The 27,605-nt window shown below is 46.7% G+C and overlaps 1 pseudogene; it reads right to left on the reverse strand.

Moving 5' to 3' along the window:
* Nucleotides 1-339: 339 nt before the first annotated feature.
* LOC127054207 (cytochrome P450 2H2-like) lies at nt 340-26,976 on the reverse strand (annotated as a pseudogene).
* Nucleotides 26,977-27,605: the final 629 nt, after the last annotated feature.

Consider the following 27,605-nt stretch of genomic DNA (forward strand, 5'->3'; position numbering starts at 1 on the left):
TTACTAGGTCCTTGTGAACAGAGCAGCCTTTACAGCTGTCAAAGAAGCTTTCACGTTTGTCAACTACACCACAAATGAACTGAAAACATACCCAGCATACGTTGAGAATAAATTCACACCTGAGCCCATTTGAGAACACTGCAGGATTATTGTACCTGCCATACAGTTATTTTATGGTATAACACTTAATTTTGTTAAATCTTATTTACTTAAAAAGTTGACTAATTTGTCTGTGCATTTCACGGCAATTAGTTAATTTCTGTCACTGTATTAAGGAGTTCAAGATCACAGACCATCAAATTAATCACCTCAGGAAATGGAGGTGACTTTTCAAGGTATTTACCGAGGAACAACAATGAGCTGGTAGGACACTGGGATATTTGAGGTGAAACTCATTGGAGTTATATCAATATCTTTGGGGTCAAGGGGAGACTTCAAGGTAAAGTTCTGCAAAATCGTTGTCAGTAGCAAAAATAGCTCCATCCGAGCCAGAGCCTCTCCCAAGCAACTCTGTTTCCCTGCAATGAAAATGGAATATTGAAGAGATATTGGAGATCTTTCTTTGCTGCACTTTACATACTGTTTCTATTGATGGAGAATAATGGAAGTCACTCCGAGTTCAGGATGGTAGGAAAGCATTTTGAGCTTAAGAAGCCATTCAAAGATTGTTTTAAGGTTTGAGTTCCATATATAAAGCGGTCTTTTTAAATCCAGTTTAGGGAGAGGGTTGGGAAGATGTGGGATTTGAGGAATAGCTTATGCGCTCCCCAAGTTGGCTAATAAGTATTAAAGGGAGAGTAATGTGGTGGTTACTGGGTAACAAGTAAGGAGGTGCAGGCAGGATCATGAATAGGTGGATGAAGGAATAATTGATCATGGATTCATTTACGCCAGACAGACACCAGAAAAGCATGAAGTTGCCAAGCAGAACAAAGAGAGGAGTATGTCGAGTGCATCCGAAAAGTCACTTCAGACAGCTAGTGGGAAGTAACACAGTTTAAAGACTGATAGATGTTTTACTAGCGTGAGAGACTCTGCTTCATGGACCACCTGAAAACCCTCTGCAGACAGTGTGAGCCAGCAGAATCATTGAGGCAAAGCTAGAAGATCTGAGATCTGAAATAAACATGGATATCTTTACCTATAGAAAACGGCATGAAGAAGTCACTCTTCTTGAAGGCACCATTTTCATCCAAGAAATGCACTGGGTTAAATTGCTCTGGGTTTGGAAATTCCTTGCTGTCATATAGGACTGACTGAAGCACAGGGAATATAGTGGTGCCCTAAATTAGTAAACATATAAACGAGTTAAAGTGGATACTATCCAAAGCAGAGAAACCTTGAAAATTCAGAGCTGGACAGTGGGTCCCATCTTGATTTTTCTTCATTTCCTTGCAGTTCCTGAACTTCATGTTTTCAACCAGAAGCAGCAATATTAAAATTCCATGAGAAGAGCTAATCCCACTGAAATCCCATCCACAGGGAAATCCTCTTCAGAGAGGTTGTTCCTATCTGATCATTATCCTGAATTCAACATAGTTTGGGGAGAGTTTGGCTAAGATCCAGAAGTTTCACTTGCACTTCTGAGCTGATGCTCCGAAGCAGCTGAGGTTTCCTGGTCAAGATACTGTATTCATCACACCAACAGTTTCCCTATAATTCATGATTAAACTAAGAGCCCCATGCAATTTTACAGTCAAACTCACAGTCAGCAACCCCGCCCCTGAGTGTGGTGAGTTCTGGTGCATTTTAACAGCTCAACAGGTTCAGAGTTTGGTGGAGATTAAAACTGGGTAAATTTTATCAGACAAATACAGTTTATCCAGCAGAAATGCAGTTTCAGCTGATCCGAAACTATCTGCAAATTTGACCCAATCAGTTTTGTCTGGGAAAAAGTTCAGAAAACACATCGGAGGAGGGGTGTGTGTCTTCCTATAACTTTTAGGCCAGAGGCTAAGGTACTTGGGATGTGAAAGATGCAAGTTTGAATCCCCAATTTGGAGCAACAATTTGAACTCAGATCTTCCCCCCATCCAAAATGAGGATTCTAACCTCCAAGCTCTCAGATATTCCAGGACAGGCTCCTTTCAATCTGTCTCATAGATCTCATAGACTCATAGGTCAGAAGGGACCAATCTGATCATCTAGTCTGACCTCCTGCACAAGGCAGGCCACAGAACCCCACCCATCCAATTTTATACAACCCCTATCCCAGGACCGAGTTATTGAAATCCTCAAAAATGGTTTGAAGACCTCAAGCTGCAGAGACACCACCAGCAAGCGACCCGTGCCCCACGCTGCAGGGGAAGGCGAAAAACCTCCAGGGCACCTGCCAATCCGCCCTGGAGGAAAATTCCTTCCCAACCCCAAATATGGCGATCAGCTAAACCCTGAGCATGTGGGCAAGAGTCACCAGCCAGCACCCAAGAAGGAGTTCTCCGCAGCAACTCAGTACCCATCGCATGCAACATCTCCCCGCAGACCATTGAGCAGACCTGTCTGGTGGTAATTCAAGATCAATTGCCCAAATTGACGATCCTATCATAACATCCCCTCCATATACTTATCAAGCTTTGTCTTAAAGCCAGGAAAGTCTTTTGCCCCTACTACTTCCCTCGGAAGGCTATTCCAGAACTTCACTCCCCTAATGGTCAGAAACCTTCGTCTAATTTCAAGTCTAAACTTCCTAATATCCAGTTTATACCCATTCGTCCTCGTGGCTACATTAGTACTAAACTTAAATAATTCCTCTCCCTCCCTAACGTTAACCCCCTTGATATATTTATATAGGGTGAGCATATCCCCCCTCAGCCTTCTTTTGGCCAGGCTAAACAAGCCAAGCTCTTTGAGTCTCCTTTCATAAGGCAGTTTTTCCATTCCTCGGATCATCCTCGTAGCCCGTCTCTGAACCTGTTCCAGTTTGAATTCATCCTTCTTGAACATGGGACACCAGAACTGCACACAGTATTCCAGATGGGGTCTCACCAACGCCGTATACAACGGTACTAACACCTCCTTATCCTTGCAGGAAATACCCCGCCTGATGCATCCCAAAATCGCATTTGCTTTTTTAACAGCCGTATCACATTGGCGACTCATAGTCATCCTGCTATCAACCAGTACCCCAAGGTCCTTCTCTTCCTCCGTCGCTTCCAACTGATGCGCCCCCAACGTATATCCAAAATTCTTATTATTAATTCCTAAATGCATGACCTTGCACTTTTCACTATTGTATTTCATCCTATTTCTATTACTCCAGTTTACAAGGTGGTTCAGATCTTCTTGAATAGTATCCCTGTCCTTCTCCGTGTTAGCAATACCCCCCAGCTTCGTGTCATCCGCGAACTTTATTAGCACATTCCCGCTCTTTGTGCCAAGGTCAGTAATAAAAAGGTTAAATAAGATCGGTCCCAAGACCGATCCTTGAGGGACTCCACTGGTGACCTCCTTCCAGTCCGACAGTTCACCTTTCAATACGACCCTCTGGAGTCTCCCCTTTAACCAGTTCCTTATCCACCTTACAACTTTCATATTCACTCCCAGCTTTTCCAATTTAACTAACAGCTCCCCGTGCGGAACCGTGTCGAACGCCTTACTGAAATCTAGGTAAATTATATCTACCGCATTTCCTTTATCTAAGTAATCCGTCACCTTCTCAAAGAAGGAGATCAAATTGGTTTGGCACGATCTACCTTTAGTAAATCCGTGTTGCAGTTCGTCCCAATTACCATTGACCTCTATGTCCTTAACTACTTTCTCCCTTAAAATTTTTTCCAAGACCTTACATACTACAGACGTCAAGCTAACAGGCCTATAATTACCCGGATCACTCTTTTTCCCTTTCTTAAAAATAGGAACTACATTAGCAATCCTCCAGTCATACGGCACAACACCCGAGATTATCGATTGCTTAAAAATTCTCGCTAACGGGCTCGCAATTTCACGCGCCAGTTCCTTTAATATCCTCGGGTGGAGATTGTCCGGGCCCTCCGACTTCGACCCATCAAGCTGTTCAAGTACGGCCTCTACCTCAGTTGCAGTAATATCCACTTCCATATCCACATTCCCGTTTATCATCCCTCCATCATCGCAAGGTTCCTCACTAGTCTTATTAAAAACCGAGGCAAAGTACTTGTTTAGATGTTGGGCCATGCCTAGGTTATCCTTAACCTCCATTCCATCCTCAGTGTATAGCGGCCCCACTTCTTCTTTCTTTGTTTTCTTCTTATTTATGTGGCTGTAGAACCTTTTACTATTGGTTTTGATTCCCTTTGCAAGTTCCAGTTCAATGCGGCTTTTAGCCTTCCTCACTTTATCCCTACATGTTCTGACCTCAGCAAGGTAGCTTTCTTTACTGATCCTGCCTTCCTTCCACTCCCTGTAAGCTTTCTGCTTTTGTCTAATCCCCTCTCTGAGTTGCTTGCTCATCCAGTTTGGCCTGCAACTCCTGCCCATGGTTCTTTTCCCCTTTCTCGGGATGCAGGCTTCCGACAGTCTCCGCAGCTGCGACTTAAAGTAATTCCAGGCCTCCTCCACATTTAAATCCACTAATTCCTCCGTCCAATCCACTTCCCTAACTAATTTCCTTAACTCTTTAAAATTAGCCCTCGAGAAGTCAAAAACCCTAATCGCAGATCTACATTTGTTTATCCTTCCATCTAGTTTGAACTGAATCAGCTCATGATCACTCGAACCAAGGTTGTCCCCTACCACCATTTCTTCTATGAGGTCCTCACTGCTCACCAACACCAAGTCTAGAATGGCATCCCCTCTCGTAGGTGCTTCAACTACTTGATGAAGAAATCCATCCGCTATCACATCCAGAAAAATCCGACCCCTATTATTCGTGCAAGTACTCGTCCTCCAGTCTATGTCCTGGAAGTTGAAGTCCCCCATAATCACACATTTCCCCTTTGTGTTTACTTCATTAAAGACATTAAAGAGGTCTCTATCCATATCCCAATCCGATCCCGGCGGTCTGTAGCACACCCCAAGCACTATCTCAGGGGAAGCTCTAGTTGCTTTTTTACCCAGCGTGATTTTTGCCCAGACGGACTCCGTGTTATCCATTCCATCGCATCTTATTTCGCTACATTTAATTTCATCATTGATGTACAAGGCTACTCCCCCACCTTTGCCTTTCTTCCTGTCTTTTCTGAACAGCACATAGCCTTCAATACCCGTGCTCCAGTCATGAGTACTATTCCACCAGGTTTCGGTAATCCCTATAATATCCGGCTTGACTTCCTGCACGAGTAACTCCAGTTCCTCCATCTTGTTACCTAGGCTCCTCGCATTAGTGTACAAACCTTTTAATTTTCGGCGTTTGGCGTCAGTGACATTCTTTCCCCCGTCGTGCACAAACTGTCTGCCACCAGCATCACCCGTTACTCTGGTTTCTACTCCACTATTCCTCCTTGGATCAAATCTTGGGGCCACAAGGGTATCCCCGCTCACTTTGTTTACTTCCCTCTCCAGGTTATGTTCTGGCGTGGAGATCTCCCGAACATTTCCCAACCATCTCCCCCAACTTTCTAGTTTAAAGCCCTCTTGATGAGGTCGGCGAGCCTCCATCCTAGAATCCTATTTCCCTCCTTGCTGAGATGAAGTCCATCCTGAGCAAACAGTCGTCTATCCGTAAATGCGTCCCAGTGACCGTACATACCAAAGCCCTCCTTATAACACCACTCCCTGAGCCATCTGTTGATCGCCATAATCTTGTCCCTCCTTCGTCGCCCCGCTCTAGGAACCGGCAGAATCCCACTGAAGATCACCTGAGCCTCGATGTCTTTAAGCCTCTTCCCCAGTCTGAAATAGTCCTCCTTGATACTGTCCAGTGAGTAACTAGCTGTATCGTTCGTTCCCACATGAAGGATAATCAATGGATTTTTTCCCGCTCCCGCTAAGATCGTATTCAGGCTCAAGTCCACATCCTGTATCTTAGCCCCCGGCAGACAGCACACTCTTCTGTTCTCCCGATCCGGTCTAGTTACAGGCCTGTCTACTCTTCTCAGTAGAGAGTCTCCAATCACGTAGACTTGCCTTTTCCTGGTGACAATGCGATTCTCCGGTCTATCCCCCACAGCAGCTGGCCGTGATTCCTCCTGATTTGTATTCGACCTCACAATCCTCCTAGGGCTCGTACTTGATGTCGCCTCCACTGCCTGCTCCCCTCCATCTGCAGGACTAGCTGCTTGCCTCTTCTTCCTTGCCGTAACTCCTTCAGCAGCCCGCTGTGTTCCATCTTCATTTCCCAACTCAGCAAACCTATTCCTGAGTTCTATTTGTCCATCGCTGGCCCGTCTTATCCTTTGTCTGGTTCTCCTAGTGACATGCTTCCACCGTCCACTTTCCTCACCCAGCAGTCCCTCCTCAGAATCCTTAGGTCCTGCTTTTGTCCGCTCGCCTGAGCTTGTCCCCTGTGCCTCATCAAGTCTGTGTTCCATCATCTGCTCAAATCCCCTTCTAAACTCAGCCAGAGTTTCCACTTGCATCTCCAGTCCCCTTACCTTTTCCTCCAGCAGCTCTATCAGACGACACTTCATGCAGATGAAACTCCTTTCAGGTGCTCCTTCTAGGACCATGTACATGCCGCAGCTGCCGCACCCAGTCATCCTCAGTGTGTCTGCACCTGCTGCCTCTGCCTCCATCGTAGCGGTGCAACTCTGTGCCTGGCAATCCACGCCTCACACCGCACCGCAGGCCACCGACCAGTGCAGGGCTGCCTCTTCCCTGGTCTGCCTTCCCGGTTCCTCTGCCTTGCTCTCCCCTGCAACCTCCCACTGAAACTCCCCTGTTAGCCGCTCTGTTCGCCGCCTCCTGTGCCGCTGCAGCTGACTGTGCCGCTGCCTGAGTGCCTGGCTCCTTATATAGGACCCCTAATCAGGTAAGCCCCGCCCCCAACTCAGGGCTCAGCCTCGCTCTCAGCACACAGCTGTTCCACTATGAAGCTGTTCCACTTTTTATTAATATTTAAATATCCACTGAGCCAGCAAGAATGAGAAAGGCACTCACCTGGGAGGCAGGAGATGTGGATTCAAATCCCTCCTCTGAATCAAGCAGAGGGAAGAATTTAATTCACATTTCTTAAATCCCAGATTTTTGGCCTAATGAAAATACAAAGTGGAACAGCTTGACCAGGAGGACTTGAGAACAAAATAACCTAAATGCTGGTGATTAGGGCACTCAGGGGGAAGAACTGCTCTTGAGTCCCTGCTTCACTGAATATTTAAGTATTGATATGAAATAGAATAGCTTCTGCAAGAGAGATTGAGGACTCACCCCAGCATAGTCTATAGCCTGGTGCTTAGGCTAATCACTGGAGAAATCTGAGTTCAAGTCCTGGCTCCAGAGTGGAGGTACAAATCTAGGTCTCCCACATCCCAGGAAAGTGCCCAATCCACTGGGCTAAAGCATTAAAGAAGGGGGATAAAGCCCACATCAGGATTTCTGAAGTAGACCAGATTTTTCCAACTTGCTGACAAATTGCGAATATTTTCAGAAGATAAACGAATATTTTTTCTGATTTTTTTTTGGCTTGCTGGCTGAACTCAGCTCAGTAACTGGCATCATACGACTAACAGTAAAAACCCGACACAATTTTACAGAAACCTCAGCCTTGAAACATGGTTTGTTTTGTGGTGTGTATTTATCTGTACTGGTTTGCATTCAATTCCAGAAACGGGCAAATGTGCGGGGAGCTCTGATCCTTTTTAAACCTATTCATTCATTACTCATTTGCATGCATGATTTTGTTTTGATTTGACCGAACAGTATCAAGAAGTTTCCCCAGAAACACCCCCCTTTGGCCCAAAAAAAGAGGGGAATGCTTGCACGCATTGATGTGATACCAAAATCTTAGCTGCACATCACTGCTAAAGTTATTCGCTATTCCATATCTTACTGCTACACAACTAGGCCCTAAAACCTTCTTTTGGATGGAAACCCTAACCTGCAGACTATGAAAGTCTGTTCAACTGCAAACAGAGGCTTAGAAAGTTTCAATATAATTGGTACATTCCTGGCAATTATTTAAAATTCCCACCACATAAAAACTGGCCACACTATTTCTATCACGAATGCAGAACTGGCTCTTTCACCGAGAACTGACCTTGGGGATAATGTATTGTCTGAAACGAGTGTCTTTAGTCACAGCACGTGGGACACCAAGAGGGGCAAAAGAGATGAATCTCTGCATGTCATGTACAACAGCATCTGTGTAGGGCATCTGGCTTCGATATGCCATGCAGGGGCTTCGGCTTCGGCCGATCACACGGTCAATCTCTACATGAACCTTCTCTGTCATCAAATTAATGAGATTTAACACCAAGACCAAAGAACAGGATTCCCATGGATTTGCCCAACAGTCGGTTGCTCGGCCCCCAAAACACAAGTCTCAGCAGATGGACATTGGGAATATAACAAAACAGGTAAAATTTTCTGTTTCAGAAACTACTGTACTAGGTATCTATGAGAAAGGGCCAACAATGTAATCACAGAGCAGTGATATTGTTTATACCTGGTTCTGTTACTAACTAGAGCACAATGTAAAATGATCACCAGTGCATCTAAATATCTACTAAGCAAGACAGTCCCAAAGCATCTCCCCCAGCAAGGCCATTTGCTAATGTGCAGGGCTGTCCTTAACCATACACAAAGTATGCAGGTGTATAGGGCACCAGAAAATTTGGGGCACCAAATTTCCTGGTGCCCTGCACAGCTGCGTGCTGCTCCATCCCCTGCTCTGGCTCTTCTCCAGGGCCCCTGCCTGTGCTCCGCCCCACCTCTTCCTGCCCCAGCCCCGCCCACACTCCCTGAGGACTCCAAAAATGGTCGGGGCCTGCACTCACCGGAGAGTGGAGTGACCCGGCCCCAACCTGCTCTGCTCCTCTGGCTCCCAGCTGTGCCACCGGCGAGTTCTGGGGGGCAGTTCCCCCCTCCCTCCAAGCCTGGGAACCAGGAGAGCAGAGCAGGTTGGGACCAGATCACTCTACATCCTGCAGGAAGTGGCCAGCCCCCCTCTCTCCCATCCCCCATGGAGGCCTGGGGCCAACCCACTCCCTCCCGTGGAGGCCTGTGGCAGGGCCCCACACAGCCTCCCCCCCACCCCGCGGAGTCCTGGGGCCTCACACAGCCCCCCTCAGAGGGGCTGCATAGGGCACCAAAATAGCTAGGGACGGCCCTGCTAATGTGAAGTTGGAATTAGCACTGGATACAGAATTTTTTTTAGCACTAACAGAGCTTTGATTTAAGCCCTTACATGATCCTGTCCTCTACAAGCCCATTAAATCCAAAGGCAAAACATCTTTGCCTTCATTCAGGGGGAAGGGGCCCGTTTGACAGCCCTGCAATGTGAAAGCATCTGTTACACACAGAACAGACACACCCTGGTCAGTGGCAGGGCCAGGAGCGGGGCCAGGGTGCTTGGCGCCCTAGGTGGAGGTCCTGCGCTCCCGGTCGTTGGTGGCAATTCTGTGGCGGAGGGGTCCTTCCATGCTCCCGGTCTTCGGGGCACTTCGGCGGCGGGTCCTGGAGCGAGTGAAGGACCTTCCGCAGAATTGCTGCCGAAGATCCGGAGCGCGGAAGGAACCCCCGCTGCCGAATTGCAACCCAGGGCAGCAAAATGCCACCCCCCCAAATCATGGTGCCTTAAGCAAACGCCTAGGTCACCTACATGGAAGCGCCAGCCCTGGGCAGGGCAGGCTTCTCTTTTACAAACACTGCAATTAAACACCCATGGCTGGCCATGTCAGCTGACTCAGGCTCGCAGGACTCAGGCTACAGGGCTGTTTAGAAGTTAGGGCTCAGGCTGGAGCCAAGGCTCAGGGACCCCAGGAAGAGGGAGGGTCCCAGAGCCTGGGCTCCAGCCCAAGCCAAAACATCTACACAGCAGTTAAACAGCCCTGTAGCCCAAGTCCTGTGAGCCAGACCCAGTTGACCCGGGCCAGCCACGGATGTTTAATTGTAGTGTAGACATACACATGTACTTCCCTTATCAGAGAACCTGAACACTGATCTGGGTTTGGGAGAGGAATTCAATCACAACAGCCCCATTCAGCCTTTGGATCCTCTCCTCAGATGGCCAATATGGGGACAAGTAATACCCACTGTACTGGTGCTTTTTGGATGAGAACTTCTGCCTGCAGGGAACTGGAGTAAGCATTTCTCGGTGGTGGGCCGCCTCCTCTTCTTCTTGCTTCCTTCTGTGGGCCAACTCTTCTTCTGCTTGTTTCCTTCGGTAGGCTACCTCTTCTTCTTCTAGTTTTCTTTTGTGTGCTGCCTCTTGGGCTGCCTGTTCTCTTTGGAAGGCTGCCAGTTTCATGCTTTCTTCCTTTTCTTTCATCTCCATCTCTCGCCTGTGTTCAGCTTCTTTGATTTGTCCTTCGGCCTCAATTTTTGCCTTAGAAGTCATGGTTCCTGTTTTCTTGTGTTGGGGTGCCCTCCTGTGTTTATCTTCTGAACTGCAGGTTCTGTTGCCTCCTGAAGTCTGCCTAGCAACAGTGCCTTTAGCTAATTTTCAATGTTAAGTAAACCTGAAAAACCACTTTATTTGCATTCATATAGTGCTGGAACTTGCCTCCTAATGGGAGGGCTATTGCATGACAAAAGACCCTTAACAGTCTGGTAATGGTTTCTTGCTTAACATGCAAGCCACAAACTGCCAGAGAGAGCAGAAAAAAAAATTCTCTCTGGTTCCCTTTTAAAACCAACTGTTTCTCTCTGCTAAAAAGCCCTTAGCAGAGAAGAGAAAAATATAATATTCCTACTGGCTTCTGGATTCTGTCTATATCCCACCCGCTGCTACACCACATCATAACCTTAGTCCCAGATTTGGACCTTAGCGTCCAAAATATGGGGGTTAGCATGAAAACCTCCAAGCTTAGTTACTAGCTTGGACCTGGTACCTGCTGCCACCACCCAAAAAATTAGAGTGTTTTGGGGCACTCTGGTCCCCCTGAAAAACCTTCCCTGGGACCCCAAGACCCAAATCCCTTGAGTCTCACAACAAAGGGAAATAATCCTTTTTCCCTTCCCCCCTCCAGGTGCTCCTGGAGAGATACACAGACACAAGCTCTGTGAAACTACACAGAGAGACTCCCCCTCTCTGTTCCCAATCCTGGAAACAAAAAGTACTTTCCTATTCCCCCAGAGGGAATGCAAAATCAGGCTAGCAATCCAACACACAGATCTCCCCTTGATCTCTTCCTCCCACCAATTCCCTGGTGAGTACAGACTCAATTTCCCTGAAGTAAAGAAAAACTCCAACAGGTCTTAAAAGAAAGCTTTATATAAAAAGAAAGAAAAATACATACAAATATTCTCTCTGTATTAAGATGATACAATACAGGGTCAATTGCTTAAAAGAATATTGAATAAACAGCCTTATTCAAAAAGAATACAAATCAAAGCACTCCAGCACTTATATTCATGCAAATACCAAAGAAAAGAAACCATATAACTTACTATCTGATCTCTTTGTCCTTACACTTAGAAACAGAAGACTAGAAAGTAGAAATTGCTTCTCCAAAGCTCAGAGAAAGCAGGCAGGCAGACAAAAGACTCAGACACTCAATTCCCTCCACCCAAAGTTGAAAAAATCCGGTTTCCTGATTGGTCCTCTGGTCAGGTGCTTCAGGTGAAAGAGACATTAACCCTTAGCTATCTGTTTATGACAAGTCCCCCAACAATCTTCAACTCACTTCACATGAACCAAAGAACATCCACCGCATGGCAGTCATGCAGGTCATGCAGGTCACTGCCAACCCAGGCCAGATGTGATCTGATGATTTAACGAAGGAGGCTCTGCCTACATGTACTGATCTATAGAGCCAGGCTCTCCTCACATCTCCCGAAGACTTAACATTTTGTGTGTGTGTGTCACTGTTACCTTCGATTTCTGGGTATTTCATAAGAAGCTTGAGTCCACGTTTCAGGGTGTCACTGGCTGAACCTGTTCCAGCAAAGAATAAGCCTAATGTTCTGTTTAACAAGCTCTCAGTGGTAAATTCCGACTGGCTGTTATGTTGCTCCTGTAAAAAGGTTTGGTACAGATGGTTGATAATTGATTGTAAAAGCATTTGATCTATTGTCACAAGCCAAAAAAGTCTCATTTTCTACCCAATATGTGACCCACCTGGCATCGTTATACAAATCCTACAGAAATGGGCCATAGTACTGGAGATTACAGCAGTATTATTGCAGTGCTTTGGGTCATTTCTGTTCACTAATGTGCTTTTACATGAGTGAGGAGAATAGAGCTTCCCCGTTTATATTTCAATTTCCTTGTCTCCCTTTAGGGTCTTCTGAAAAGCCACGTACTCTGTTGTTCCTTGGCAAATAAATACCCATGATATGTATAACCCACTCTCTAGTAAAGGGGAAGGGCTGCGGCTAGCACCTACTTGTTTTACTTTGATGAGGAAAGCATCGATGAAGTCTCGAGGGCAGCTGGGCTCCAGGGACTCTCTGTGCATCTCCACTCTCTTCAGAGCAAACTTTCTCAAATCCTCAAAATGCTTAAAGATTCTCTGGTGAGGCCCAGGGATGTAATGCATGAGAGTCAGGAAAAAATTGTACAGCTGTAAAGATTGAAAGAAAAACACATCTTGGTTTTCCTGGGCAGAGAAGCTTCCTTCATAGTATTTACTCAAATGACTTAACTATGGCAGCACAGACTCTTCTGTGACATCTTATTTTCTAAATGGATTCTGAAGAACTTTGAAAACTTTACCAACTCCCATTACCCAATGCATATATATATCCCACAGAAAAACTTCAGGGACATTTAGTTACATTAGCTAAAAGGCTCTCCATTATTTTCAAAATAGACACATCTTGTTTTTGAAAAATCACCCTCTAAACACAGATTTTCTTAGCAAGTGGTAGCACATTATAGATTTTCAAAGGGAAATTTACTTTAGTCGTGCTGAGGTTGAATTTAAAAGACTCACATTCTTTGCCAATGTAACTCCATTGATTTTGAATGAGTTATGCCAGCAGACAGTTTGGCCCTTCATTTGGTACATTTAGTGAGGTTTTCAGGAAGGGGGCATGGAGGTAAGTGGCTGTGAGCTGGATTGAAAAAGAATTTATTTTGGAAGTGAGAAATGTGATCACATTCACTGTCATGTTGCTTATGTGATAAGGCATGTGACATGTGATTGGTGTGGACATTAACATTTTAACTGGCAACTTCCTTGATTTTTACCAATAATGTTGATAGTGACTATCTTTAAGCAAATTTAATTCTAAGCTAATGACGTGTTTTGTGTGGGAATTTAAACAATACTTAGAAACAAGTTTGAGGCTGGGTTTGGTAGTAGCTGCAGCCTAGCCAGAAGGAGACCATTATGGGAATCTGAAATAACACTTGTTTATGGAAAATTAATAGTTAAAGAAAGAAATTTCTGTTCCCTCCCCCAATAGAAAGGAGAAGAATAGAATAAACCCCTGATCATACCACTGTCCTGGGAGAGCGCGGGAGCTTATTAAAGTCACAAACTTCTTATCTTCATAGTCAAACCGGTCCCCAAAGATGATCGAGCAGATGACATTGGAGACGGCATGGTTGAGGAAGAGGGTGGGGTCAAAGGGCCGCCCTGGAGAAAAACCAAACTTAAGAGTCAGTTTTAATTTAGTGTCTTCACCCTTCGCATCAGAGTCACTGGCAGCATGGAGATGTTGTGGATCTCCATCCATAGGGAAAGACTCAAGGTAGGGCTGACAGCAATATTCCCTGAGGAGGATGGGTTAGGGCTGCCCCAATCCCTCCCTCTTAGCTCTCACATGCTAAATTAAACACTTGCCACTTTTTTTTCTTGGCAATCAGTTTAACTCTGTCTGCTCTGCTGCTCTCTGCCTGGCACACTCTGGTCTGACCAAGGGCCATCAGTGCCTCTTTGACTGACACCCACCTGTCTGACTTGGATCCCATTTCACAGGAAAGATCCCAACCCTTTCACAACAGGATCGTGCTCAGAGGGCTCTGCCTGAGCCACTGCTTGTGTTATTGTAGCATCATCACTAACTCCCAGAGCGCAGCAATCTCCCCTTGGCACTGCCAGCCTGGGCCATACAGTGCAAATACACAGTTGTTGTGCTAGGGAAGGAATAAAGGCTCCCAGCACAACAGCAGGGGGGATAGGTCTGCTTTCCACCTTCAGAGTGCACTAAGCAGGCCCCACAGCTCAGCTAATGCAGCTGGAGAAGCTGAATTTCCCACTGGCACACCAGTGACATCTTAGCTTCCGTTTCAGGTTCTCCCTTCCCCATAAGCACAAGGAACACATGGGGCTGGTAACTGAGAGCTAACCTGGGGCTGCAGCGTCAGAGGGAGCAGCACAACATTCCTGGGAATTATCGGCAAGAGTTCACTCCTCTAACCTGAGAGCACAGTGCTCATGGGGAACATCCAGAAGCAGCATTTTCATCATGTATCAGACCCCTGCTCATGTCCCTCACCCATCGATTCTCTTTGACTCATTCCCAACAGCAATAGCTGCCCCTTGGCTCAGGATGCACAAGCAGCAGCAGCAGCAGCAGCAGCACTAATGTAGTACCAATGGTGGGGAAGGGTCTCAATGCATTCTCCTCTTCCACTTACAATTCACCAGATGGGAAGAGCCAACTTCAGTTTAGCCCTTATTGTTGCATTAAATATTGCAAGAGGCAGGATGGTTTGCTGCTAAGGCCTGGGTCTCAGGAAATCTGGGAACAATTCCCAGCTCCGCTGCAGACGTCCCAGATGTGACCTCAAGCAAGTCACTTTACCTCTGTGTCTCAGCTTTCTATTTCTTAAATAGGGGAAACAATCCTGTAATTATTTGGGCTCCTTGGAGCTGGAGTACACCAAAGCCCCAAGGTACTAATAGTGCCCCAGGCATACTATGATTCGGAGGCAAGCACTTTAGGTCTTGTAGGCGCTAGCCCTAGTGGGGCTCAATAGCCACTCAGACACACGGCTCAGGGAAAGGGAATTGGGTCAGGGCTCGCAGCAAAGGGTTCAGATACAAGTATCAGAGGGGTAGTTGTGTTAGTCTGGATCTGCAAAAGCAGCAAAGAGTCCTGTGGCACCTTATAGACTAACAGACGTTTTGGAGCATGAGCTTTCATGAGTGAATACCCACTTCGTCAGATGCATGTAGTGGAAATTTCCAGGGGCAGGTATATATATGCAGGCAAGCTAGAGATAATGAGGTAGTTCAATCAGGGAGGATGAGGCCCTGTTCTAGCAGTTGAGGTGTGAAAACCAAGGGAGGAGAAACTGATTTTGTAATTGGCAAGCCATTCACAGTCTTTGTTTAATCCTGAGCTGATGGTGTCAAATTTGCAGATGAACCTAAGCTCAGCAGTTTCTCTTTGAAGTCTGGTCCTGAAGTTTTTTTGCTGCAGGATGGCCACCTTAAGGTCTGCTATAGTGTGGCCAGGGACGTTGAAGTGTTCTCCTAAAGGTTTTTGTATATTGCCATTCCTAATATCTGATTTGTGTCCGTTTATCCTTTTCCGTAGCGACTGTCCAGTTTGGCTGATATACATAGCAGTGGGGCATTGCTGACATATGATGGCATATATTACATTGGTGGACGTGCAGGTGAATGAACCGGTGATGGTGTGGCTGATCTGGTTAGGTCCTGTGATGGTGTCGCTGGTGTAGATATGTGGGCAGAGTTGGCATCGAGGTTTGTTGCATGGATTGGTTCCTGAGCTAGAGTTACTATGGTGTGGTGTGCAGTTACTGGAGAGAATATGTTTCAGGTTGGCAGGTTGCCTGTGGGCGAGGACTGGCCTGCCAGCCAAGACCTGTGAAAGTGTGGGATCATTGTCCAGGATGGGTTGTAGGTCCCTGATGATGCATTGGAGAGGTTTTAGCTGGGGACTGTATGTGATGGCCAGTGGAGTCCTGTTGGTTTCTTTCTTGGGTTTGCCTTGCAGTAGGAGGCTTCTGGTACACGTCTGGCTCTATTGATCTGTTTCCTTATTTCCTCATGCGGGTATTGTAGTTTTGAGAATGCTTGGTGGAGATTTTGTAGGTTGTCGGTGTTGGTCTCTGTCTGAGGGGTTAGAGCAGATGCGGTTGTACCTCAGTGCTTGGCTGTAGACAATGGATCGTGTGATGTGCCCGGGATGGAAGCTGGAGGCATGAAGATAGGCATAGCGGTCGGTAGGTTTTCTGTATAGGGTGGTGGTAATGTGACCATCACTTATTTGCACGGTGGTGTCTAGGAAGTGGACCTCCTGTGTAGATTGGTCCAGGCTGAGGTTGATGGTGGGGTGGAAGCTGTTGAAATCGTGGTGGAATTTTTCCAGAGATTCCTTCCCATGGGTCCAGATGATGAAGATGTCATCAATGTAGCGTAGGTAGAGAAGGGTCGTGAGTGGACGAGAGCTGAGGAAGTGTTGTTCCAGGTCGACTATAAAAATATTGGCATATTGTGGGGCCATGCAGGTGCCCATAGCTGTGCCACTGATCTGGAGATATATATTGTCATCAAATTTGAAATAGTTGTGTGTTAGGATAAAGGCACGGAGCTCAGCAGCCAGTTGTGCTGTAGCATCATCAGAGATACTGTTCCTGACAGCTTGAATTCCATCTGTGTGTGGGATGTTGGTGTAGAGAGCCTCTACATCCATGGTGGCTAGGATGGTGTTTTCTGGAAGGTCACCAATGCATTGTAGTTTCCTCAGGAAATCAGTGGTGTCACGAAGATAGCTGGGAGTGCTGGTGGCATAGGGTCTGAGTAGAGAGTCCACATATCCAGACAGTCCTTCAGTGAGAGTGCCAATGCCTGAGATGATGGGGCATCCAGGATTTCCGGGTTTGTGGATCTTGGGTAGTAGATAGAATAACCCTGGTCAGGGCTCTAAGGGTATGTTGATTTGTTCCGGTGATAGTGTAGGGAGTGTCCTGAGTAGTTGTTGTAGTTTCTTAGTGTATTCCTCAGTGGGATCTGAGGGAAGTGGCCTGTAGAATTTGGTGTTGGAGAGCTGTCTGGCAGCCTCCTTTTGGTAGTCAGACCACTATACACTAGATACACTAGATACACAGAGGCTTAAACAGTTACAAATCCCAGTGAGGCCTAGTGCTTGCTGTTTGGCCCTGGGGCAGTACAGGCGAGAGTCAGAGTCCTTCAGAGCTCATGCCTGGCACACCCTCTCTAGCGCAGTCTCTGTGCAAGCAAATAGGAGTTTTCAGGTTTCCAGGCCAGGCTCCGTTAGTGTCTTTCCTTGGGTCCCTCTGCATTGGCTCCCTGCCCAGCTGCTGTTGCTCCCTCATCGACTAGGGTAGCTAACTTGCTAATCATACAAAAAAATGAACACCCCTGCCCCGAGGCCTCACCCCTGCTGGCTCCAACTCCCCCCCACACCCCTGTCGCTCACTCTTCCCCACTCTTACTCATTTTCACTGGGCTGGGGCAGGAGTTTGGGGTGTGGGAGGGGCATGAGGGCTCTGGTTGGGGGTGCGGACTCTGGGGTGGGGCTATGGATGAGAAGTTTGAGCTGCAGGATGGGGATTAGGGCTGGGGCAGGGATGTGGGAGGGGTTTCGGGGTGCGGCGTCCCGGCAGAACTTACAGCGGCTCCCAGGAAGCAGCCACCAGGTCCTTGTGGCCCCTGGGTGCATGGGCGGCCAGGGAGGCTCTGTGCACTGCCCTCGCCCCTAGTGCCATCTCCTACTTTTAATGGCCCAGTCAGCACCAGCTACCAGGGTCCCTTTTCGACTAGGAATTCCGGTTGAAAACTGGACGCCTGGCAATCCTACCAGTGACGTGCCCCCAAATGTAATGTCTGGCAGCTTCTTCCATATGGAACTCTGTCCACAGTTGCTGGGGGTTCCTCTCTGCATACAACCTCTCCACAGCTCCTTTCTTGCCATGTGGCTGCTGCTTTCCAACATAACCTGGCCACATCCTGGTTCAGGATCTTTCCCCCTACCTGACCAGGGGAAAGGAAATGTCAAGTGCAGTTGGGAGGTGGTCAATGGGACTTCTGGTTCCCTGCTTAGCAGACCCATCTCTGAGGAAGTATGCATCCTCACACATAGTGCTAGTCCATGTGGCAGTCTTAGTGCCAGCAGAGGGCTCTGTGCTCTTCTTGTGGCCTCAGGTCCTCCTATATCGCTGCGTCATTTGTGTTTTGCTCACTCATTGGCTCGCCTCAGCCCAGACTACAGAATTCCTTCCCTGGTACTGGTTCTACCATCTCTGTTATAGGTTCACCTCCCACTGTTGGTGGTTCTCTTTGTCATCCATTTCGGTTCCTTCTGATAAGGCCACACCTGGCTATGCCATATGATGGTTTGCTACTACTCAATGAGACACATGCTAATGTTCACCCTGGTCTGGTCCTCTCCACTGCTGTGGGAGTCAACCTCTTAGCTGACTGTGGCTCTCAATTATTCTATTGACCCTGCTGTGGGAAGTTGATCATATCTTCAGCTGAGTAAGGACAAAAGTAGGTTTTAGCCTGTTGTAATGGAGGACAAAATTGTTTCCATTGAGGACAGTGGATTGTGCACAAAACACCTCTGACGCCTGGCCGACCACCGTGTATGAACACCTGTACTTTTGCTGCAACTTAGCACTCAAACTCCTTTCCCTTTTGTGGACCCAAACCAGTTCATCCTCCTGGTATATCTGGGCACTCCCCCTTAAATCTCAGGGCTCCTTCTGTCTCTAGGTGGCCCTGGTGAGGCTTTACTGCTTGGGCAGCAGTGCTGAGGATGCCTGTCAAGTGCTAGGTACTCTGTGGGACTAGTACACTCATCTGTCTTGGCTATCTCATCCAGCAATTCCGCTAGAGGGTGGTCACATGCCCAAACATCACATTATATGACGTGTACCCCAGGGACGACTGCACATTAGTCCTGTAGGCCATCATGACCTAGGGAAGAAAACTGTCCCACTTCTGTTGACTGGCATCTACAACATAGCTGCAAATGTACAGTTCAGACGCTCCACCTGGCAGAAACCTGGGTGTGGCTGGTCATGCCAGAGCAGGAGTTGGTAGCCAGGATTAGGAGAGTAGGAGACCAGGGTCAGACCCAGAGGCCAGGTGCCAGAGCCAAAGTCAAAAGTCAAGAATTGGAGCCAAAGGTCAGAACCAGGTTACTTGGAATGAGGCAAGGCAGGAGCAGGAGCTATCACAACCATGGGCAAATGCTTTGAGCAGCCGCCAAACTGTTGCTGCAGCTGGGCTTAAGAGCTGGTCTGCTGTCTCTTCCCACCAGGCAGGTGGTGTAGCTAATCAGGCAGCCTATCACAGGCCAGCTGCCCTTGTTAGGTTTCCCAGAGACCGACTCTGCTGCAGCCCCTGATTCCTGACACCAACAGCCTGGCTGACCATGGGTAGTAAGGTGTAGTACAGGTCTTATTTATCTCAAGGAGGTCACATACCCCTTAGAATAAGCATGATTCAAAATTTTCACCATTGGTCGGTATGCAAGGAGTGAGGTTAGCAACCATTTGTGCTTCTCGATCAGGCAGTTGATGAGCCTCTACCTACTCAGAGAAGTAGCCTGCTCTCACAAGGGTGTACTGACTGACTCTCCCAGAATAACCATAGCTACCATTTGCAGAGGGTGGCTTGTCTGAGTGGTAACCAGGGATACTCTAGGAGTAGGATGATCTGTCTTATCTCCCCATAGGTATAAGAAGACGTCCGTGGTCCCTAAGTGACCTGCACCATCCAGGCCAGTAGCATCAACTTCAAATCCTTTGGCTAAGCTTCTCCATCCCCAAATGTCCCTGTAATGGGGTCAGGAGTGCCCATTTTCTCACGAGTGCCCCGTTTTCTCTGGCCAATATGCCTGTGATCACAATCTTTTTTCGGAGCAGCACCCTCCTCTTGCAGGCGGCCCCCTTTGGTTGGTTGGTTGGTTGGTTTGTTGGGTGTGAGCCTGCTTTTGGCTTTTGTTCTTATCTCAGGGTGGCACCCGCCTCTCAACTGCCCTCCAGGCTCAGTCTCCTGGACAGAGCATCAGCATCCATGTACTGTTACCCTGGACGGTGTCTTGTCTGGTATGGAACTGAGCCAGTTGTCCCAATCACCAGCACAATTGTCCTTGGGCATCATGGAAATTATGAAGCCCCCTGAGGGAACCATGATCTGTTCTTCACAGGAATCCTTTCCACAGCAGGAAGTGGCAAACATATTTTGTGAAGATCACCACTGCCAGCAACTCTGCATTAGCCACAGAATAGGTCTGCTCTGCTTTGTTCAGCATCCTGCTGACATATGCAACTACTCTTTCCTTGTCTCCATATGGCTGAGTCAAAACAGCACCAATACCAGCTTCACTGGCATCTGTATCTAGAATGGATGGTAGCTGGGGATCTCAGTAGGCCTGTATTGTTACAGACATGAACCTCCACTTTAGTTCCAGAAAGGCTTCTTGGCAGGGCTAATCCACTCAAACATCCACCTCATCTCTGCCAGCTTGAACAGTGGCTGTGCAGTTGTGGCAAAACAAATAATGACTCTCGAGTAGTATGAAACCAGACCAATGAAACGCTGCTCCTTAGTGACAGGACTCGGCACTGATCAGGATTGGACAGCTTCACCATCAACATCCCTTGAGATCATATGCGCAGGTAATTTACTTTGTCACATACAAAAATTGCATTTTGCTGAATTCACCTTTAAGTTGGCTTGGAGTAGCCTCTCCAGTGCAGCTCCCAAGTTCTGCTGGTGCTTCTCAAATGACCTCCCAGTGATGATGCCATCAAAATACACCAGGCAAGATGTTTCCTGCATGTCTGCCAGAATGGCATCCATATAGTCCCCTGCTTAGCAGATCCATCACACTTCCTTCCTCCACTTTTTATTTTTCATGTCTATTTCAGATGTATGCTGCTTGCAGCACAGAACAGTCCTTCCTATCTGTTACTATAGCATACACACAATAAAGCCCCAATCTTGGGACCTATACTCACTACTGCAATATAAATAGTAATAATTAGTGGGTCACTTATAAAGCATTGTCCATTTACACGGTGGTTTCCAATCATTCCTGTGGGAGCCCATCATTATGGAATGTAGGTGCCAAATTTGTATTAGACGTGTAGCAGAGATGAAAATGAGAATAAGCAACTCTAAGCTTGGGTGTCTCATTAACGCAGCAGACTGAAGATAAATGGATCCACTCTTACCTGGTTCACTGTCTTAGCTTCTGCCAACTCTAGACAAACCTTTTCCATTTGCTCACTGGCCATATATCAGTGGGTAGGGAACAACAGCCAGAAAAGGTCATCTTTAGACCTTTGCCTACCTACTTTTATATTATATTAACACAGTTAGTTTTATGTGCAGCTAAAGGCTTTAGTTAGAAGATGTTTGAACCAATATCAGTGTCTGAGCCACTGCTCAATATTCAATAGCATGAAAAACAGAAAGACTTTGACTCTTCAGTTCTAATTTCCAACAGACAAAGTTGATCCTCACCGTGAGTGTTTTTGAGCCTTTCCACCAGGAAATGGGCTTCCTCCAGGATTCGCTCTTCAGTGCTCTTCTTCCCTATCCCCAAATCCCTCAAGGTGGTGAGGGTAAATCGACGTAGCTGCTTCCATGGCTCCCCACTGGCCATAGCAATACCTGAAAAAGGGAAGAGAATGGGAAAGAAAGGAGGGAGGGACCAGACTTTCAATCCCACTCAAATGTTGTTTATTCAAAGTTTCATAGGAACATAAGATTGGGAGGGACTGAGTCCAGTTCCCTGCTATAGCAGTCAACCCTGTCGTATAATCCTGTTCTCAAATTTTATTTGTATCTGTGTTCTGCTTGGGAGACTGTTACACGGTTATCACTCTGTACTTAATCTGTTTGATATGTTTATTTACCACAATATCCTACATATTAAACTCATCGCAGTTTCAGAGCAATTATGAGGAAGAAAAATAATTCATTACTGTAATGAGGTGCAGCTAGGCCCCTCTAGCTTCTGCTCCTGCTGTGCCCACAAACCAGCCAGAGACCTCTGCATTGGTGTAATCACGGGTGCTCTTTATTTACAGTTTACTTTCCCACCACCTTGTAGCTACAAACAGCTTCTATCTTGCAGCCAGCAGTGAGGAGTTCTCCCTCTCTCTATTCTCTGGCTCCTACCCTTTCCTTCTCCCTTTGGCTTCCTTCTTGCCAGCCTTTATGCAGCCCTTAGCTAATGAGGCCAGCCAGGCCTGGGATTACTCAACCCGTTCCAACTCCCCTTTCTTGATTGGAGTGGATATGACAGAGGCCTGGCTCAGAGTTTCTTAGCCAGGGTTTAGTGCGGGGGAGGTCAAACTAGGACCCGCAGGCCAGATCCGGCCTGTCAAGACTTTCAATCTGGTTTAGTGGCTAAAATAACGTAACATTTTGTCTTCTCAGCTCCTTGTGTTGACCATTCTATGCATGCGCCATGTTCACAAAGCAACTCAGTATGCTCTATTCCAGGACTAGAGGGGAAAGCCAGACTGTCCCTCTAATTGCATCTGGGGGGGGTGTGGAGTCAAGGAGACTGTAACTAAGAGCGGGCTAAGGCAGAGAAGCCTGGGTCTGATTGGGCCAGGAGACTGGGACAGAGAGCTGGGAGGAGGGACTGGGACTGGGAAATGGCCAGGGAAACAGGAGGGATTGGGACCCAGTTGGCAGGGATGGAAGGAGAACTCACTCAAATCAGATGAGGAACTGGGGGATGAGCAGGTGCTGTGCAAGGAGACTGGGACCATGAATCAGTGTGAGAGAGAAAAGGGGAGATGGGCAAACTATCTGAGAAGGAGACAGGGTGCAGGGGGAGAACTGGAACTGGCTTGGCAAAGAAACTGGGAAAAGAGTCAGTGAAGGGGGAGAGTAGGAGAAGGAACCTGGATGGATGGGAATGATGAGAAGCCAGAGGGGGACATTGGGACTGACTGGGCAAGGAGATGGGCTCTGGGGGTAGGGAGAAAGAGGCAGAGTTAGAATCAGGGCAGGGGGGAGACTGGGCCTTGGACAGGGAGCCCAGAGGGGAGAAATAGGATTATCTGGGCAAGGAGACTGGGGCTGGGCTGAGAAATCTGAGTAAGGAAGGCAAGGAGAACAGGACTGGGAAGAGGCGCCAGGGATGGGATGAGAAAGGACTGAGGACAGGAATATAGACTGGAAGGGACAGGGCAAAAGTGGTCAGGCTTGGGAAGAACAAGCAGAAGGGTCTGTAACTACTAGAGAACATGCCCCTTAGAGACTGGAAGGGAACCCGACATTCCTGAGAATGCAAGTAATGCAAAAAACCTACAGGCCTATATCCTGTATGACATTAGCTTCAGCAAGTTAACATAAGGTTTGAGGTCTGTAAACTTTGCACAGATAAACGGCCCAACAGAAAACCCGAAGTATTTGAGGAGTTGAAAATAGAGTTTAAAGGGAAGTTCTGATCTCAGGTAAATAATTCAACCACAGAAGTGTCCTGGCAATTAACCTGCATACATAACAGGTACACGAGATACACTTAAGGCTAGCCTGCTTGCTTGCCTATATATTTTTTCTTATACATTTCTCATTTTCTTATGGGTTTGATTATTTGTTTTATTATAATAGGTTTATATTAGAGTATATTTTGGCTGTAACACAAGGGACCTGCAGGCCACATCCTGTATGTTGAGCTAGGGCAAACTTATCATACATATGTTTGGGATCTTTCACCTAGATAGATGGTGGTGAGCCAAAGCATAAGGTCTATATATGGCTTTGACCTTTAACATAGAGGATGCATTAAAGCAGGTTGGCAAAGGGGCTTTCCTAAGCCCAGAGTCTTTTAAACTTAAGAGGTACACCACAACTTAGAACTTGGAAAGAACAAAATAACCAGTTAGGACAAAAACAACAAATGTGATACCTAACCACAAGAGGCCATGGTAATGGAAGGACATATATGATAATAAGTTGAGATCATTGATGTACCAAGCTATACGAAAAAGTCACCCCAACATTAGTAAGATGAGGAAATACAAATAAGGAAAAGGGAAGAAATCCCCTAATGAAAATGCATCAAACATAGCGGCATCAGCGTAACATATTATAAAGGTGGCATCCCAGCCTAGGGGCAGTAAGAGAGAGAGCGAGATGTAGTCATTGGGAGGTGCCAGAATGATGGTCACCGGTGATGATGAGGGAGGTGATGGTGAGGAGGAAGATGATAGCTAACATTTCAGGTTATTCTACAAGGGATGGTGTGAGTATATGGATGTGCAGATGTACATTCTGTAGTATCTATATCTACCTTACTGAGCTGGGGTGTTTGTGACAGGGCTAAATATATTAATAAACAATATTTGTAAATATAGAAGAGTTCCTATTGTGTTCCTATCAGGGTTCCCAGCTGTATAATCTGGAGGATGGCATGGACTGCACCCTCAGCAAGTTTGCAGATAACACTAAACTGAGAGGAGTGGTAGATACACTGGAGGGTAGGGATAGGATGCAGAGGGACCTAGACAAATTAGAGGATTGAGCCAAAAGAAATCTGATGAGGTGAAGGTGAAGTAGGTGAAGGGCTGGAGGGCCAGTTGTTGAGGTGTTATAGGGTGAGTGGGGAGCAACAGTGAGCGTCAGGGTGAGGGATTGAAGGCAAGTGGGGTGAGTTTTGAGAGATGTGAGTGGAAATAGGGGATTTGGGGGGTGATGAGGTGAGTTGTAGGCTGGGATGTTGCCAGGGAGGGAAGAAAGTTGTGGGCTATGGCCTGTGATTGGAAAAAGGGGCTCCTAATCTATTCTTGGACCAGGGCCCTCTAGGGCCTTGTTACACCACTGAGCAGGGGAAGAAGGGGATTGGCCTCTCCAGCTCTGGTCTCCTGGCTGTATTCTCGCCCTTCTACTGTGCAATGGCCTAGTCGCTGCCTCTCACTCACCTGTCGTGAGATGTTACAAGCATTCAGGTCAGGGAGCTAGTGGAGTAACAGGGAATGGAACCAATCTTTGCTGCTGTTCTAAATGAAACTCCAGCTACTTCCCCTTTTGTTATCTCAGTTGTGTTCCCCACATACAGAGAATATCAGCTCTATATGCTGATGTTACTGGAAATTTACCTTTTTTGTTGGGCAACCTTTCAAATACTGGCATATGTCCTCTGTCACTGAACTCGTCCCCTTGATCAATCAGCGCTTCCTTCACAGCCTCCTGTCCATACAGCACCACAACTCGCTCTGAGCCCAAATATATTGTGAAAATTGGGCCATACTTTTCCCTGAGCTGTCAAAGTTAACACACAAAACCAGCAAGTTTTAACATAAATCCTCTTAATTAAGAATAAGAATGTGAGCAGATCAAATTACAAATTAATGAAAGAGCTCATATGTGGCTAAGATAATACTAGTCAGATTTGGGAACTGCCTGACTTATGCTTCAGTTTCTAATCTTGATGTTCTGTTAACGCTGTGTTTTTCCTAAAAGGAAAGAGTGAGAGTGAAAGAAGGATCTATCTCTCTGTGTTATTTATTTTTCTCATCCTGCTAGCAGCTGGAATTAATGCAGGTCCTTTCATTTGTGAGCTCTAGCAATTTGCACTATTTAACTAATGACGATTCAGTTCTATTCTGAAAAATGACTGTGTACAAATGATACTTCTAACACCACAGAACTCCCGCCTCCATTTATTCATAGTAACATCTGCTGTCTTTATAATGACAAGACAGTTTTTCCTTATACCTGTCAGCCCTGCAGAGCCAGAGAGAGAGTGGAGTGAGAGTCTGTTTCCCCTTTTACATTACCAATAGACTTACTGCCTAATTTCCAATCCATTACACCTGTGCAAGTCAACCACAATGGGGTTACATATCTGTAACTCTTTGTGGTAGGATTTGATAAGAATGAGGGTGAACAGATGTAACTGGGGGCAGAGTTTCTCCTGCTTAACTTTTATTATTTGCGATGGTGAGCCAGAAGGAAAGAAACCAACTTGGCTGTCAGATCCCAGGCTGTGGATTACCATTCGCATGTGAAATGATGGTATTTGAGATGATAATTACAGTGAAACAATAGCATGGAACAGAACAAAGCCATTTTTTTCAAAGCTGACCTACAGCTGACACCTTACCATCCCCTTGAGAAACAGGCACATATCATTACAGCAATTTTACAGATGGGGAAATTGAGGCAGAGAGTGCTTAGGTGACTTACTTGGATGCACCCATGGGCTACATCTGCACTTAGGGCTACGGGTTTGATTCCCAACTTGAGCAGACCTACTCATGCCAGCTCTCATTGAGCTAGCCCACTAAGAACCATAGCATAGCCCGAGAAGCACAGAGAGTGGCGTGGCTAGCTGTCCCAAATACATACCCAAGGGGTACAAGTAGGTTTATGATTAGGGTGGCTAGGTCGTGCTTCCGCAGCTATTACTATTTTTAGCACACTAGCTTGATGGCATAAGTCTGTCCATGTGAGCTGGGAATCAGACCCCAAGCTCCAAATGTAGACGGAATCAGAGTCTATTGCAGAGGTAGGAATAAAAACCAGGTCTGACTGCCCTTTCTCGACAGAACCCACTAGACCACTCCCCCCACAATGTGATTGTCTGTACACCTTGCTGTGAAGCTGGGCAGGTATATTCTGGATTTCCTGTGACTTAGACACCTATATTAAAAGGCATAGGTTAACATGAACAGTTTATATCTAGCATTCAAGATTGATTATTTTTGTGAAGGAAGAATTAAGACTGAAATATGAAGAGTTGAGTGACATGGGATTGGCACTGTGTAAACGCCAGACATTTCACGGAGTTCTGCTTGAGCTAGGCTCCTCTTAACCTCCACCTACAACCGAACAATATATGAGAAACAAATATTTTTACCTCACACATTGATTGGGACAAGTTCTTCATATTCAGCTGCAGTGCATTTCCGATGATGGGAAAAGCAACAGGGCCAGGTGGCAGCTTCCCACTTCCAGACATCTTTTTCCATGCTGAAAGGAAAAGAAGGCAAGAGATGCACACTGCCAGGAAAATAGTTGTTGCTCCCAGAGGCTCCATTACAGAGTGTAGCAATTATTCTGGGTATTAGCAGGGAGTTCACTAGTATTTCAGATTCCACACTTTATATATGGTGTGGTGGAACAGAGCATGCAAGCCAACAGCCTCACAGTTCTGATTGGTAAACTAGATTAGTCATTGTCCAGCAAAAGAGACCTGATATCAAACTAGGAATGATCTCCCTTGAACTGTTATTTATATATCATGTGTGTTTGCCCCTCCAGCCTTTGTTCCCTGTGTATTTGTCCACAGAGGATGAGAGTTAATCACTGATGGGGGCAAATTCTTTGTATTCAGCTGCAGTGCATTTCCTGTGATGGGAAAAGCAACAGGGCCATGTGACAGCTTCCCACTTCCAGACATCTTTTTCCATGCTGAAAGGAAAAGAAGGCAAGAGATGTACACTGCCAGGAAAATAGTTGTTGCTCCCAAAGGCTCAATTACAGACAGGGCCGGCTACAGACGACAGCGCGCCAAGTGCGTGCTTGGGGTGGCATGTCGCGGAGGGTGCTCTGCTGGTTGCCAGGAAGGCGGCAGGCGGCTCCGGTGGACCTCCCGCAGGCTTACCTGCGGAGAGTCTGCTGGTCCCGCTGCTTCGATGGAGCATCCGCAGGCACCCCTGCGGGAGG

Source organism: Gopherus flavomarginatus, chromosome 6 (genome assembly GCF_025201925.1).
Source record: "Gopherus flavomarginatus isolate rGopFla2 chromosome 6, rGopFla2.mat.asm, whole genome shotgun sequence".
In the NCBI taxonomy this organism is placed as follows: Eukaryota; Metazoa; Chordata; order Testudines; family Testudinidae; genus Gopherus; species Gopherus flavomarginatus.